This window comes from Podarcis erhardii (assembly GCF_964252035.2).
Source record: "Podarcis erhardii genome assembly, chromosome: 4".
In the NCBI taxonomy this organism is placed as follows: domain Eukaryota; kingdom Metazoa; phylum Chordata; class Lepidosauria; order Squamata; family Lacertidae; genus Podarcis; species Podarcis erhardii.
This window is the reverse complement of record NC_138508.1, coordinates 72759063-72770561: the sequence shown is the minus strand read 5'-3', so window position 1 is coordinate 72770561 and position 11499 is coordinate 72759063. Positions and strand designations below refer to the sequence as shown.

General features: G+C 40.8%; 1 long non-coding RNA gene across 3 annotated transcripts in view; it reads right to left on the bottom strand.

The window, feature by feature from the left end:
- Positions 1–1697: 1697 nt before the first annotated feature.
- The window catches only part of LOC309340182, a 53418-nt gene continuing 43616 nt past the window's right edge, over positions 1698–11499 (bottom strand). For all 3 annotated transcript variants that reach the window (XR_014155828.1, XR_014155829.1, XR_014155830.1), the window contains 2 exons: positions 2177–2234; positions 1698–1981 (listed from right to left, as the gene is read on the bottom strand). This is a non-coding gene — a long non-coding RNA (uncharacterized lncRNA). The remainder of the gene's footprint in view (positions 1982–2176; positions 2235–11499) is intronic.

The following is an 11499-nucleotide window of genomic DNA, read 5'->3' as shown; positions in this document are numbered from 1 at the left end:
AGGATAAATTTCAGCCAGGCAGAAGTACTCCAAGAGGGCATGGAACAGGGCCTGCCATGGCTGGCTGGAAATGTCCAAAGGGTTGCATTTGGCCCTCACCCTGCATACAAAGCAACTTGAAAACCCAAAACCTAAAGGTAAAGGTAAAGGGACCCCTGACCATTAGGTCCAGTCATGGCCGACTCTGGGGTTGCGGCGCTCATCTCTCTTTATTGGCCGAGGGAGCCAGCGTACAGCTTCCGGGTCATGTGGCCAGCATGACTAAGCCACTTCTGGTGAACCAGAGCAGTGCACGGAAACGCCGTTTACCTTCCCGCTGGAGCGGTACCTATTTATCTACTTGCACTTTGATGTGCTTTTGAACTGATGGGTTGGCAGGAGCAGGGACCAAGCAACGGGAGCTCACCCCATTGCGGGGATTTGAACTGCCGACCTTCTGATTGGCAAGTCCTAGGCTCTGTGGTTTAACCCACAGCGCAACCCAAACCCCTACCCAAAACCTACATATTATGAAATGGCTTAAACTGGCGACCTTTATTTTGAGGGGGAAACAGCAATATGCCCCCCCCTTTTCTGGATCAAGAATGCTTTTCAGATAAGCTTGTTGTACATTGAAACAGAACTATATGGAACTGATGTATCATTGGGACTTGACTCTTATAAGCAGTGCTTTTTCTGGGCGTATGCAGGGGTACGCATCGCCCTGAACATTTTGTGAATCTATGTTTGGCCTCAGTGAGGGGCAGTATTTCAATATGAGTAGAAAAATGAGAGTACCCCCAAACATTTTTTAAGAAAAGAAGCACTACCTGTAAGATTAGCAAAAATGTATAGAAACACTACCAATTTATGCTGGAAGTGTAAGGAAAAAGAAGGTACCTTCTACCACATGTGGTGGACATGCAAAATAACAAAAGAATTCTGGGAAATGATATATAATGAATTGGAAAAAAAATGTTTAAGATAACTTTTGTCAAAAAACCAGAGGCTTTCTTATTAGGAGTAACAGGAGATGAAATACCAAAGGACTTGAAAAGACTGCTTATGTATGCATTGACAGCTGCAAGAATGCTTTTTTGCCCAGAAATGGAAAGAAGAGAAAGTCCCAACCAAAGAAGAATGGATAACCAAGATGATGGACTATGCCAAAATGGCACAAATGACTGTGAAGATCAGATACCAGTATGATAAGAAATTCAGTAAAGAGTGGGGAAAATTTATAGAGTACCTTAAAGATCACTGTAGATATTCAAAACGTTAGCAGGATTGTTATAACACTTATAATGTAATAAGGCTAAAGTTAAAAATGGATATAAAATGAATTTGAAAAATGTAATTAGATGCAGCAGAAAGAAGAGATAAATATTGGAAACCAGGGGGTGGGGGTGGGGGGAAGTCCAGGGATTCAAGTAATCTCAGATGTGTAAAAAATTGGAAATGATTTAAATGCATAGATCACTGTTAAAAAATTAAAAATGTTTTTTTTTTAAAAAAGAATGCTTTTCAGATCAGGTCCCATGTGACTGCTTTTCCTTCAAAGTATAAGCATCCAATTTAAGCACAGGTTGTGTTTGTGTTTTTTTTAAGAAAAGAATAAACAATATCCCAACTGAACAAAATCCTGACTGAATTTTAGAGAAAATCTCACTCACAGTCTTGAGAAACACCTCAGTAGCTTACAGCCAGCACTCATAATATTTTGGAAGTGGTTATGACACCTTTATAACATTTCTTTACAATAAAAAATGCATACAGTTTTGCAATCAAAGCATGCCAAAAGGGAATCACCTGGCTTGGCTGCCTTAAAGCGTAAGCCACAACTTCAATTTGCTTTTATTAAACCACCTCTTTTGCAGTCTATTATGGTAACATTTATAGATCCAAGTCTTGCACATGACTTTGTAGAGTATGGAAGATCCAGAAAACAGGTTTCACAATCCACATTCCATCACATCCACAAGCACCAGTGGGCATCTTGTTTCTACAATGCAAAAAGGGAAATCAGCATCCATTGTCTTTCAAGTAACTGTGATAGCAAGGCATTTTATTAATTTATTTAGAACACATGTATCCTGCTTTATAACCCAAAGAGGTTTTCGAAGCAAGTGACAGAAGATTTGTATGGTTCAGTCACATTAAAGTGTACTATCAGGAAATGAAATAACAGATTTCCTACCTTTCTTCTTGGTCTTCCATGGTTTCCCTCTTCAGCTACTGTCTGTGAGGCAGCTTTCCTAGGAAAGACAAGTATTACACTATTATGATACACCTTTCTTTCTTTCTTTCTTTCTTTCTTTCTTTCTTTCTTTCTTTCTAAAACATGCTTTCCAGTCACTGTCTTGAACCATGTTGCTAAAATGATGGTTACCAGAATCATGTTTAATCATTTGTGTGTGGATTTTTAAAATTAAATAATTTATTTAAATAATAGTAATAACCAAAGTCATAAAATGATGTGTACCATAAGTGTTACAGTGGACATGCGCTGAGCTGTGATAACTTTATGCCTCTGTCCACTTCATCCCCACCCACCCCAATCTTTTAAAAAAAGATTACAGTAGAGTCCTACAGACAGTTCCACCTCTGGCAATTGAGGTTACATTTCTGTTCTGGAAAAAGACAGACTTTCTGCAGTTTGAAAAAGGAAAGACAGAAGATGTCACATGGATCTCAATTTGTTTTATGAGCGTGGCATGGCCCAATTGCAATGTGAGGTCTCTTGAATCATGAGGGTGCCCAGCCCCAGCTCTGTTTTAAACAATTTCATTCATCCTTTTGCAAAACCATCAAACAAGCTCCTGCAGAACATCCTTCTCTCTGGCCGAGTAATAGTCCTGAGAGAAGCAGTGTTATTTCATTCTGGAAAGAAGCCCTAATGTCCCTCCAAATACAATAGAAAAGGGCTAATTGTATCCTCCCTGAAACATCTGCAGAAATGCCTTTCTTGAGGCAAAAAGAGAGAGACTGATAAGATTTTAGTAGCAGGAGGGGAAGAAGTTGAAGCAAAGGTTTGTTCTGCAGCTTCCATGCCAGCTGGGGCTGCCCTTGAGACTGACCCAGAAACTCCAGCGGGTGCAAAATGCCGCAGCGAGACTCCTTACGGGGTCTTCGCTTAGAGATCACATTCACCCGGTGCTATACCAGCTGCACTGGCTCCCGGTGGAGTACAGGATCAGGTTTAAGGTGCTGGTTTTAACCTTCCAAGCCCTATACGGCCTAGGGCCCTCGTACCTACGGGACCGCCTCTCCTGGTATGCCCCACAGAGGAACTTACGATCTTCAAATAAAAACACCTTGAAGGTCCCAAGCCACAGAGAGGTTAGGCTGGCCTCAACTAGAGCCAGGGCTTTTTTGGCTGCGGCTCCAATCTGGTGGAACGCTCTGTCACAAGAGACAAGGGCCCTGCAGGACTTGACATCTTTCCACAGGGCCTGCAAGACAGAGCTGTTCCACCTGGCCTTCGGTCAGGGCGCAGCCTGACTCCCTCCTTTGGCAATCTTTACAAAACTTTAGTTTATGGTTGCCATCAATTTTGATTTTAATTCATTTTATAATGTTTTATAATGTTGTACTGTTTTAGTGTTGTTAGCCGCCCTGAGCCCGGCTTCGGCTGGGGAGGGAGGGATATAAATAAAATTTATTATTATTATTATTATTATTATTATTATTATTATTATTATTATTATTATTATTATCAAGGCCAAAACATGACTCGATGTAGTACTCTTTAATCACCTTTCACCATAGTTGCTGTAACCGTTTGTCCTGAAAGGCAATCACCTCCTTAGTCAGGACTCTATTAGGGGAAACCAACAAAATCACCTCTTTGCACATGGCGTTGGAAACTGTGTGGAATATCCTGCTGTATAAGAAGCACAAGGCATTACCATTCACTCAACCCAGATTCCTCTGGAGGTCTATTTGCACTGCATTTTCAATTGCACCTCAGCAAGGAGGTTCAGCTTTACTGCTTTTGTAGCACCCTGCTTGTGGTTAACGCTTAGCTGGAATGAAATATTCAACGCAGCAATAGAGAAATTAAAATAGTAATTTATTTGTCAGACAAATAAATAAGAGGCTCAGTGGTACGTGGTTACCAAGCTCTGGCCTGGCCTCCTGCCATTCTGGCCAGCACTTATATTCCCTTAATCCAGCCCCCTTTGCTCCTCCTGTGGCTGCCTCTGTCCAATCAGCCTGGTTGAAATTCCTATTGGCTGTTTGCTAGAGCCAATCACAAAAGATACACCCACAAAAGATACACCCATTTCCTTGCCCTTATAAGGGAGACAAAGAGCTATATATATGACATATAAGTAATAATATATCTTACATGGAATCTTAATTACCAGCTCACCTCTTGCCCTTCTTGCCCTATTGCCTTCTAAAACAGATGTTTAATCTTACATTTTTATGTTCAACAGATGTCAAGGATCTTGAGTTTCACATCAACATTGAAAGATTTCCTTCATTTAATGTTTCTAAACAAATGCCTGACAACCATATATCAAGACTGCCCGGATGGCGTCCTCTGTCCGGCAGGGGGGCTAGGCTGGTGGCTGACTTAATTTCAGGATAAATACAACTCTTACAACCATATGAAATAAGAATCTAGCATTCCTTAAATCCTTTGCATAATTACATTTAAGCCAATATATTTAAGCTAATATATTTCATACATTTATCATAGGTAGCCTCTTAAAAGAATAAAGCTTCTCAAAGTGAAAAGGAAGGAACTCAATAAAACACAGCTTTTAAAAGAAGCCTCTTCAGTTTGCACCTCCCCCTTTCCCCCTCCTCTCCAGCCTCAAAATAAAATAGGAAGAAGCTGCTTCTTCTGCCAAGCCAGTTGCCTTTCCAACATTTAACACATTTTAACCTTTTTTAACTCTCTTAGTTTAAGAAACAGCTTTAGAAAAAGACTTCCCCCAAAAATGTTCTCTTTCCAGCTAAATGTTTTTCCTTCCATTTGCTCCTGGCCTTTCAACCTTAGAAAGAAGATCTGGCTCATTTTACTGGGAGGCACATTGGTATTATCTTCCCCATTCCTAATGGTGTTTTCTCAGCCTTGGGGCAGCATATGTAATTCTCCCTTTTTATGACTTTGAGAATTGTTTTTCTACTATAAATCAATGGGGCCCTTCTTGTCTTAGGAGGAAAAACATCTTGCCAAGGTTCTTTTAGGCAGCTGGTCTTTTGCCTGGCATGAAACATTTGAAAATCCTTTTTTTAAGCTCATTTTTAAATACAAGCCTTGATTGAAATATATAGAAGCTTTGATAAAAATGCAGGCTTATGATTAGATGCCTCACTTTGAATGAGTAAAAGTGAAGAAAAGTGCTTTTGTAGGGAGCTGACATATAGTAGACAGAAATCCCCGGTTTAGGGGATTAGGTTAAACACTCTAGCAAGCCCACATGGCTCACAGACACTCCATAATGCATCTAGAACAAAAGCCTGGCTTTCTGAGGTGAGCATAGAAGTGACACCACAGTATTCTCCCTTCTCTTCAGAGACACTACATGTTCCCAGCCATCTTCTGTGGTATTGATCCGGGAACAGTGGAAAACGGCCATTCAGGCATGCTTTGGGGTAAAGAAACAAGTCTTATGCAGTAAATCTAATGGCATGTGTACATATCAACTCTAACCCCCTTCAGATTAATCTCATACTGTCCCAAACCTGTGACAGAACTTAGTGCAGAAGCCAAAGTGAGTTGACAGCTTGCAAGAGCTGTCCTCTGGGCCACAGGTGATAGAGGTGGATCAAAATCTAGACATTGCTAACATTTCAGGATAGGTTAATGTTCCAGGTCTTATGTGATGATTATAACTCAGCAGCAACTATATCTCTGGATAGCTCACTGGTTCCATACTGAGAGCCTGTTAGCTAGGGACAGAAACCAGAGGGATAAACCTGTTAATTTTAAAAAGGAGTGCTTGTTTGCCCTGTACTCATAATTATAGTACTGCTTGGACAGTAGACCTAAGGAAAGGGACTGAAGGGGTGGGAGAAAAGATGAGTAATGTAGAATATGGTTTTCAATTGGAAGGACTCCCCAGATATTTGTCTCACACCAGCAGGAAGTCAATGGGTCTATGAGTGACCTGGGAAAAAAAGGAGGCACAGGAAAATTTTCTCAGGAAAACATCCAGCCTGAATGAACACAGACAAAGGACAGTAATACATTTCAGAAACAATATGTTTCAAGGCTCGGTTTGGTATTTGTCCTTACTGTGTCCAGCACCATTCACACAGACTGGCCTGAAGGAAAATAATTCCTGATTAAATTAGAAGTCAGACAGTTTTTTGTACAGGCGTGGGTAGCCAATACTTGGTACAGCTCTGCTTCCAACAATATGCTTAGGAAATTAATTGAATGGAAATGGCACAGTGTTACTGTCTTTAAGTTGGCAGGACAATTAATTCATCCATTCATTAGACTAAACCTTTTTTATAAAAGAAATTGAGGACAGATATCTGAAGATGCACAAGGAAAGTGAATTATAGCTGTGGACCTCAGAACATAATGTTTATCTTTTATCATTAACCATGGTGAAGTATGAACATGTGAGCATGCTTGTAGTCGATAGCAAAAATTGTGACAGTTTTCCCTTCTCCTTCAGTTCTGTTGTGCTTCCAGGAACTAAGCCATGGTTTGGTTTAATATTGCATCGAACCCAGGCTCATGGTTTGTAGCCCTTAGAGCAGTAAACTAAGGACAAAACTAAGCTATAGCTCATAATATGTCTTGAGCGAGAGAACCCATGAGCCTGGTTTCAAGCATAACACAAAGCCAAATCATCTTAGCTCTGAGTAGAGGAGTGAAAGACTGGGGAGGAATGAAATGGCCACAATTTTTGCTGTAAGAACCTGCACATTCCCACATTCACACTTAGCCATGATTTGGTTTAGCACTGTATGTGAACCAGGCCATGGCTTCATAGGAGAATTGTGTTCCATATAAGATCAAATGTAATCATAGAAGAATTGTGTTCCGTATTAGATCAAATGTAATCATATGCAGTTCCACAAAGCTTTTTTTTTTAATAGGGAAAAAAAATCTGGTAGAAATGTCCTGTCTTTTTATAAAGAACCCATGCTAAATTATATAAGTTAGAAAATCTTGTCATAGTCTAAAGATTAGTCTTGATGAATCTGTTGTTTTAGACTTCAGATGTGTTGATAAATTAATTTTAAATGTGTTTTATGTTTGTTTCATTCTTTTAATTATCATGGATACAGCTCTGAGGGCATTTATGGTGGAAATTTGGCTTCTAAATAACCTTAAGTATCTCTGAGGGCATTTATGGTGGAAATTTGGCTTCTAAATAACCTTAAGTATAAATAAATAAACTACTATACAATACATTATTAAGAAGCAAAAATGAGGGTGGGGTGGGGGGAATGGACAAATGACTTCCAAGTGAAATCCAGAAATCTCACTTCAGACATTAAAGTGGAAACAGGGGTTGAGGAAACATGAATCAATGTTCCTTTCCCCCCTTCTTTTAAGGAGAATGGGTCTTGACTTCACCTATTATTGGAAATGGGATCAGGCTGGACAGGTGATGTTTCCAGATTGCCCATTTAATGAGCAGAATGATTCAATTGCCTAGACATCTTGCCTCCGAAACTGCGCCTAGAGAGCTTAAACACACCCTTCCTTAAAGCATAGCTAAGGCCTCTCAACCATACGTTCAGTGTTATCCTTTCAAGAAATGGAAGAGAGCAGAAAAAGCCACTTACCTCATCCAAGTGATACTCTATGAGTACCAATTTGTATCAGCCTCTCAGCAACAGTGTAAAGTTCAAAATCTGGAGAGAGCTTTCTCCTCCTCCTCCTCCTCCTCCTCCTCCTCCTCCTTTTAAACAACTATCCAATATAATAGGAGAATCTCCAAAATGGTAGGATCTTCAAGGCTTGCTATTGCAATATGCCCCTGTATGTATCTTGCCCTAAGCTTCCTATGTTACCATTGCGGGTAGTTATACCACAAAAAGTTGTGGTAAATGTTTTCAGGGATGGTGAAGGATAGCGGGATGGTGTGGTTAGTTCATATACTAGAATCCCACAAACACAGAGAGAGATCATGGTTTGTGCCAGAGAAAAGCCTTTTCTATGCCTAAGGACCACATTCCATTCAGATCAACCTTCTGAGGGCCACATGCTAGTGAAGGATGGGGCAAAAAGCAAAAGTGGGAAGATCAACAAATGTAAATTTTACCTTTGTACAGTACCATAGTTTCTACTCACTTATGCAAGAAGCATAAAGGGCCCATTCCAGTCAGGCAAAAATTCTCAATGCAGGGCTCGGGAGGGTTGTGGGCCTAAGGAGACTTCTAGGGAGTGAATAGTGAAACCTAGGGAGTGAATAGTGAAACCAGGACATTTGGCCCCTGGGCTTGAAATTCCCCTTTCCTGTCATACAACATGAAACAGTTAATGATTTGGACTGAAATGAATGGAAGAATTGGATTTCCTTTGAATTTTTCATTCTGAAACTGGGACACACACCAGTTTTGCATATATTGCTGAAACATTTCCATTACAGCCTGAAAGAAAAAAAAAATAGCTGTCTGGATTTTCCTTCTAAAAGTATGGTGTAGATTTAAGCTTAGACATTTGTGAGCTGCTATGACCATGCAGGAACCTAGAAAGGGTTCTTAATACATTTCTTATTAGACAGCTACAGTTTTATAAGTATCATTACCCTACGGCTGGAATCAATACTGGGCAAAAATCTGTACACATTGTATTTCACGTATATGTGGCTTGGCTCTGCCACAAAAAAAAAAGTGAGCTCAGACCTATTGAACCCAGACATATGTGGCTTTTCCTTTTGCACATTATACATATGGAAGGATGTGCATTGCCAGCATTTAAAAGGAAAGTGTTGTTGTTTTTCCTCAACCAGCAGCAAATGGAAAGTACAGAACACTTGCATTTGCCATTCAAATAGTTTACACGTGTCTAGTGTTTTTGCTCTGCTCGAGGTCTTGATTTAATTAAAAGCTACATTTGGTGGTGTGAAGAGAAAATTGTATTGCCTCAGGAAACAGAAAGAATAATAATAATAATAAACTTTTCATGGATTCAGACTCTGAGAGGTAGAAATGCAAGGTGGTCTGAAAATAAATTATGTAGACTAGATATGCAATGTATGTTTTGCACCAACAGAAATATTTGGGGTTAGGTGATTCTTGACTGATAACACAGTTTTTCTTGTTATAAGTTTGCATTTTTATTGTAATTCTCATGCAGAGTTATGATAGAACTGCAGCACACAATGTCTTTAGAAATATCAGTCAATATAACTGCAGTTATGAGCATTTGGGAACTTCCACAAGGCCATTTATCACTGCATCAGCACAGTGACATCCTTACCAAAGTGCTGCCACTTATTATTTGCCCAATTAATCAAGATTTCCCATTTCCACGGAAAAGCCAATAAAGAAAGACCTGTGGAAATGGTGAATCTAGATTAAATTTGGGGCAGGAGGCGAAATATGGAATGCATTTTGATGAGGGTGATACCATGCGGATTCTGACCTGAGAAAAACTGGCATACAGTATGTGAGTTGCATTGAGTCCAGAGTAAAATACTCTGTAAAAGCACCTTATGACAAGACAGAGAATATGAGAAATCCTATTTTCGTATTTTGCTGCTCCTCTGCACCCGCTTCCCATCCAGGTAAGTTACAGTGCTACCAGTTTTGGGGAGGCAGCTCAGTAGCTCTGCCCCACCACCCCAGCTGCTCCAGAATCTATGCATGCTAGTGAACTTGGTCACACACCACCATTTTATTTGCTCATTTGTGAACATGGATGTGTCAATAATGAGCAAAATTTTGACTTGTGTATGTGGTGATTGACTGGAGAAGGGAAAAAACTTTTGTTGTGAGTACTGTCCATGGAACTCTTTGAAGGTGCAGGGGGCCAGAACCCTGCTTGAGATAAGCAGATCTGGTCTGTTCTTACATGGAAAGCCATCTGAGAATGACATGACAACAATAACAACAATATTTATTACGGCCATAGGCCCATACAGGTAAAAACAACACATAAATAACAGCTTGTGCACATGGGAAAAAAAACAGCCGCTAAAACACCACTATAACAATAAAATACTATAAAATAGAATGGCATACTATGCCTTAGTTAGCTTGTAGTGCTCCTAGGCGTCGCTTTTGGGTAAGGACAGCGACCAGGAACCTAGCCACATTCAGGGTCGTATGAGTATCCTTATCCTGCAAGATTTGAGCAAGGTGGAATTTTGGTGGGGTACCCTCTAGTTTCTGTATGATTGATCCCAACAAATTTGCCCGTGGCACATTGAACAGGGGGCAAGTGAACATGATGTGCTGGAGCGACTCTGGCGTCTCCTTATCACATTCGCACGTGGCGGGGGCTTGGCCCTTTGAGAATCTATGTCTCAAGACGTTGGAGGGAAAAACGTTGAACCTCGCTTTGGTGAAGGCCAGTCTATGGGCAACAGTCGAAAGGGAGGAGAGGTATGATGGAACGCAGTAAGTTAAAGTGATACCAATGTTCTGGGGCGAACAAACACCTCCCCCCAGCATATAATTTCGCTGTAGATCGATGTCATCCAGTCTTTGGCGGATCAGTCTTTGAGCAGTAATTTGGTCTAGTTTTAGGGAATCTGAAGGAGAGATTCCATAACTCAGGAGTTTGGCATGAATTCTACTAGTCCAAAGGCTAGAGAATTCATCTCGCCATAAGCATTGGACAAGGTAGTGGTTTGGTAATCTATGCCACAATGATAACCAATAATTGAAGACTTGCTTCCACAGGCAAGTTTCTAAGGATGAGATCTTCAGTTCTAGTCGCATGGCTGCGTTGCTTACGCACAGGGGGAGCATTAGGAGCCGACGCAGGAATTGATTTTGCAGTGTCTCAAGAGGAGCAAGATCTGTCATCACGGCCCAAAGCGGGGCAGCATAAGCAAGCACGGCAACCACTTTTGCCTTGAACACCTTTAGGGCCGAGGGAACATGCAAAGCTCCATCCGAAAAAAAGAATCGGAGGAGCGCATATGACAGAGTTTTGGCCTTGTTAAGTAGGTGTTGAATTTGAGCTGTGTGTTATTGCAAAGGAAGAAAGAAAGTGGTCAGCAAGGAAGAGAGTAAACCACTAGTGGTTGATCTGCTCACCTGACCTCTGGTTGGTCACATCACTGCTGCTTACTGGGAGGGTGAAGGGAGATGTTTTTATGAGGTCAGCACAATGCAAACACACCAGCAAGAGCACTGGATTGTCTCAGCCGGTGCATTTGCACCACGTCAACCTCAACACTGCTTCTCCCTTCACTGTATATCTTCTTGTGAGCAGTGACATGACCATCCATAGGTTAGGTAAGCAGAATCACCTGACCATGTCATCTACTACTAGAGTAAGCATATGGACCAACCCAGAGTCTTTCATTCCTAAGAGTTTTGTTGGGACAGTAAGGAAACTACTATTTGTCTGACCTGTGCTCA